Consider the following 5388-nt stretch of genomic DNA (forward strand, 5'->3'; position numbering starts at 1 on the left):
TTTTCCTGCTCCTCCGATGCTGCCTGAACTGCTGTGCTTTTCCAGCACCACTAATCCAGAATCTGGTTTCCGGCATCTGCAGTCATTGTTTTTACCTGGGGTTCTACCTCAGCCCAGCTGAGGAATCCTGGCCGGCCAACTGGCAGGAGCTGGAGGCCAAAGTCTCGGCTCGCCTAGGCCGCTGGACAGGACTGCTCCGAGTGCTATCTTACAGGAGTCGAGTGCTGGTCATAAACCAGCTGGTGGCCGCCATGCTGTGGTACCGGCTGGTCACTTTGGTCCCTCCTCCTGGCTTTGTCGCTGTCATCCAGAGAACATTGGTCGAGTCCTTCTGGGACAAAAAGATGCAGTGGGTCACTGCACAGGTTCTGAGTCTCCATGTTGAGGAGGGCAGTCAGTTGCTGGTGTGCGTTCGCATCCAGGTCGCGACGTTCCGCCTTCAGGCCTCACAGCAATACCTTTTATGTTGAGCCTCCTCCTAAGTGGTGCGCCCTGGCGACGTATTTTTTCCACCAGGTGTGTAACCTCAAGTACGACACGCAACCCCTGTTCGTTGATCATGACGGTTTGGAGGTCACCCTCAGGACGCTGCCTGTCTTTTACCAGGACCTGAACACTGTCTGGAACATGGTCGAATCACGTTGCGCCTACCCTCCGGCTGGAGTAGCGGCTGTCGTTGCTCCGTACTCACGAGGAGGGGAGGGCCGTGGCTGCGAGGGTGACCAGGGTCGGGGATGTGCTGGGTGCCGGGGACCTGGGCTGGGCGTCCCCCAACCTGAGCTGCCTCCAGAACTTTAGTTTTGTACCTTTTTAAGGACGTAAAAAGGCGGGCCCTGTACAGACTGCTGCTGCACACCGTCCAACTCTTCTCCCTCATCCACCGCCTGGACAGTCCTCCCCCTTTCTCTCGGGGATCTGGGGTGGAGAGTGCTGCACCGCAGATTGCGGTGGTTCACGGACTCCCAGCCCAACTGCTTGTTCTGTGGTGCTGTGGAGTCCGTGGACCACGTGTATATTGGGTGTGGGCGTTTGCACTCCCTTTTTGATTTTCTTAAAAACCTCCTTCTCTGTTTTTGATTGCACTTCAGTCCCACGCTCCTGATCTTTGGGCACCCGGTACGGAGGAGGGAGGGCAGGTCTGAAGACCTCCACGTGGGTCTGCTCCTGGGCCTGGCCAAACTGGCCATAAACAGGCCGAGGCAGCGGGCCATGGAGGGGGTCGTTAGGGCCGACTGCCTGCCCCTCTTCCGCGGTTACGTTAGAGCCCGGGTGTCCTTGGAGAGGGAGCATGTGGTATCCACCAACATCCTTGAGCTATACAGAGAGAGGTGGGTACCACAGGGAGTGGAGTGCAATATTTCCCTGTCGATCTCTATTTGTTTTTTTGCAGCTGGTCCAGTGTCAGTCCCCTCCCTTCTGACGCAATCGAGAGGAGAGTCCTTCACTCTACACTGATCCAGCTCCCTCAAGAGCCAGCTCTGAGTGAGCAGAATCTCTCACACTCATGTTTTTTTAAAAATTTCTTTTTTACCACCACACTACTGCCTAAATGCGGTAGTGCTTATTTTTCCCGTCCAACTCTATTTTGATTTAATCCCTGCCCTCTCCTTCACTGTTTGATCACGCAGCGTTTCCCTTTGATGAGAAGGGCACTGCTTGTCACTGGCCACTCGGGTGTTTCCTTTCTTCCTGGTGGTGAAAACTGAATAACGATTCGTGCATCTGTGTCTCTCACTGTGTCTCACACCTGCACACACACACGCAACATGGGTGCTGGGGAATAAATAAGCACTACCGCGGTTAGGCGGGAATGTGGGGGTAAAAAGAAAAGAGAAAAAGAACAGGAAAAATCAGCACGACCGCTGTCAGGTGGTAGTGTGGGCGGGGGGAAGAAAAGAACAGGAGTGTCAAACATCCCGTTCACTCTGAGAACTGGCTCTGAGGGAGCTGAACCAGTGTCAAGGACTCTCTGTGTATAAATAAAGGCTGACTTGGTGACAGGATACCTGGCATCTGTGGAATTAATTCAGTGGTGACAAGAGAACCGCATACTCCTGAAGAAATTCGCTTGCAACAGGTGTCTTTGAGTAGGGATAAACATATCTGGCATCATGCTGTCATTTAGGAAGCTTGACCCGTTCAGTCCTGCCATTGAAGACTAGGCCCAGTGTGTGGAAAGAATGCAATATTTTGTAAGGCAGGTGACACTGGGCAGATGAAAAGCAACAAGTAATTCTCCTGACAGCTTGTGGACCCGCAGCTTTTCTGGGTATAAGGAGCCTAACTCTCCCTCAGGCATCACATACTAAAACCTTTCAAAGGTTGACAAACATTGACATACGCTCCCACACTCACACACGCACCCTCCCACAGACTTATACCCCTTTACATTCACACTCACACACATACACATGCTGTCTCACAGACACTCATACACCCCCGCACACACACACACATGCACAAGCCTCCTCTAATTCTGAGACATTATCAGATTTACTTGGCAATTCAAGAACATGGGGAATCTGTATTGGGATTTTTGAGGTTAAGATGACTGACAAAGGCACATGACTTTGGTTTAAGCCTTAATGAGATGGTGAGTGACTGCTTAATACAGGATAATATTAACTAATAGGTGGCCCAATTGATAGGAATGCACAATAGTGTATGCATCCTGCACTTTGGCTAATGCAAAGCGTTAATATGCTCAGATAGAGAAAGATTTGGTGGTTATTTGGAATCAGGAAGTTCCAGAATACCTTTGTGGACATAATTTGAAAGCAGTGATGGCTCACAAACCCTTGCTAGGTCTACTAAAAGAGGACAAGGCAGAGCCACCCATAGCTTCAGGCCGAATTCAGTGGTGAGCTTGAATGCTGTGTGTGTGTAATTTCAAGTTGGAACACCATCAAGAATTCCTGATGAAGGGCTTCTGCCCGAAACGTCGATTTTCCTGCTCCACGGATGCTGTCTGACCTGCTGTGCTTTTCCAGCACCATCCTAATCTTGACTCTAATCTCCAACATCTGCAGTCCTCACTTTCGCCTATACCATCGGGAGACCAAGTCGCAAATGTGGATGGAGAGAGCTGCTTCCGGCTGGCAAATATACACCACCAGTCATACCGCCACGAGAAGAGTCTGTGATGGTTTTAAAGTTTCTGGAAGCACTTCCAGTCACAACTGACAATATCTGACTATGGACGCAGAAGGATCTGGTCCTGGCAAAACTGAAACAATTGGTGATGATGAGGAAAAGCAAAGGGCCGTCAAAATCAGAATTGAAACTTTTTTTGGATGCGAAGAGACCAGATCACAGTAACGGACGGCATATTATTATGGGGAGCAAGAGTGATTGTCCCGAGCAAAGGTCAATGCCAGGATACTGGCTGAACTCCAACAGGGTCATCCAGGGGTTTCCAAAATGAAGATGTTGGCGAGAAGTTGTGTCTGGTGGCCAAGTTGCAGACACATTGCTTTGAGGGGTAGTGCCAAGAGCGCCAACAAGAACTAAACTTACTGCCAGCACTGCATGGGAATGGGAATGGGAACAGCCAGGCAAACCCTGGACTTTGTTACATGCCATCTATGCAAATCGTTTCATGAGCTCAATGTTCCTAGATATCGCGGTTGTCCACTTTAAGTGGCTGGACATGCATAGGGTTCATTAGTCAAATACAGGAACATTAGTCAATCTGCTCCCTCGCCATCAAGATTGAAGATTCCTCAGAATCTGAGACAGACACCATGAATGTTGCCGCCTCAACACCTTTGCACCTGAAGAAGAGAATTAATTTCTTCTGAGATGCCTCTGGGCGCAAGAAGCGAGCTACTGTGTGTTACACACCACCCCCTATCAGAGACAGAATAGGAGGAACCTGACCCGGTACTCAGAGGCCCCAGGAGGAGCTACAAAACAATGAACCGGCCTATGTCCTCAGACTCAGAGGGTCAGGGATTTTGTGAATGTAACAAGGTCAGCCAGGTGGACCTCAGAGAATGAGTTCCCTGACTGGGCCTGTTAATCTAGTCCAATCAGGGCTGACAGATAAGAACAGGAGGGTCAGAGGTTCTGTTCGCTCTGAGAACAGGCTCTGAGGGAATTGAATCAGTGTCAAGGACTCTCACTGTGTAAAAAAAGGGTGACTGGCCTCTGTGGAGTCATTTCAGGAACTGTTTTGGCTGATGACAATTCTTGCCAGATCAATTGTTAATTTTAAATCGAAGAATTACAGGTCTTGGTTCAGTTCTCAAGTTTTTGAGGGATATGAGCTGAAAACGTGCCGCTGGAAAAGCACAGCAGGCCAGGCAGCATCCAGGGAACAGGAGAATCGACGTTTCGGGCATAAGCCCTTCTTCAGGAATGAGGAAAAGATGGGGATAAAGAGTTAAGTCGCAGATTAGCCATGATCTTGATGAATGCCAAAACATGGTAGAGGAACTAAATGTCCTACTCCTGTTCTTCTGCACTCAAATTGTCTGGCATTTTTTCTGTAGTATAAGAATGGTTATGCTTCAAAAGTACTTCAGTGGTGATAAACTAGTTAAAGGAATCCTGAGGTTACCAAATGTGCTTATATAAATGCAACATTTTCTTTGAATCCATATGGCAACTTTCAGCGTCAGTCCTTTATACATTCATGACATGTGAACATTGCTGGTGAGGGCAGCATTTATTGCCCATCCCAAGCTACCCTTGAGAAGGTGGTGAGCTGACTTGTTGAGTTGTTCCAGTCTATGGGGGAACAGGAACACCCACAATGCCCACAAAGCACTGACAGGATTTTGACCCAGTCACACTGAAGGAACGGCAATATATTTCCATTAGAAATCACACAACACCAGGTTATAGTTCAATAGGTTTAATTGGAAGCACTAGCTTTCAGAGCGCAGCTCCTTCATTAGGTGGTTGTGGAGTTTAGACAATAGACAATAGGTGCAGGAGTAGGCCATTCTGCCCTTCGAGCCTGCACCACCATTCATTATGATCTTGGCTGATCATCCTCAATCAGTATCCTGTTCCTGCCTTATCTCCATAACCCTTGATTCCACTATCCTTGAGAGCTCTATCCAAATCTTTCTTAAACATATCCAGAGACTGGGCCTCCACTGCCTTCTGGGGCAGAGCATTCCACACACCCACCACTCTCTGGGTGAAGAAGTTTCTACTCATCTCTGTCCTAAATGGCCTACCCCTTATTCTTAAGCTGTGTCCTCTGGTTCAGCTCTCACCCATCAGCAGAAACATGTTTCCTGCCTCCAGAGTGTCCAATCCTTTAATAATCTTATATGTCTCAATCAGATCCCCTCTCAGTCTTCTAAACTCAAGGGTATACAAGCCCAGTAGCTCCACTCTTTCAACATAAGATAGTCCCACCATTCCAGGAATTGA

The sequence above is a fragment of the Chiloscyllium plagiosum genome, chromosome 24, assembly GCF_004010195.1.
Source record: "Chiloscyllium plagiosum isolate BGI_BamShark_2017 chromosome 24, ASM401019v2, whole genome shotgun sequence".
In the NCBI taxonomy this organism is placed as follows: Eukaryota; Metazoa; Chordata; class Chondrichthyes; order Orectolobiformes; family Hemiscylliidae; genus Chiloscyllium; species Chiloscyllium plagiosum.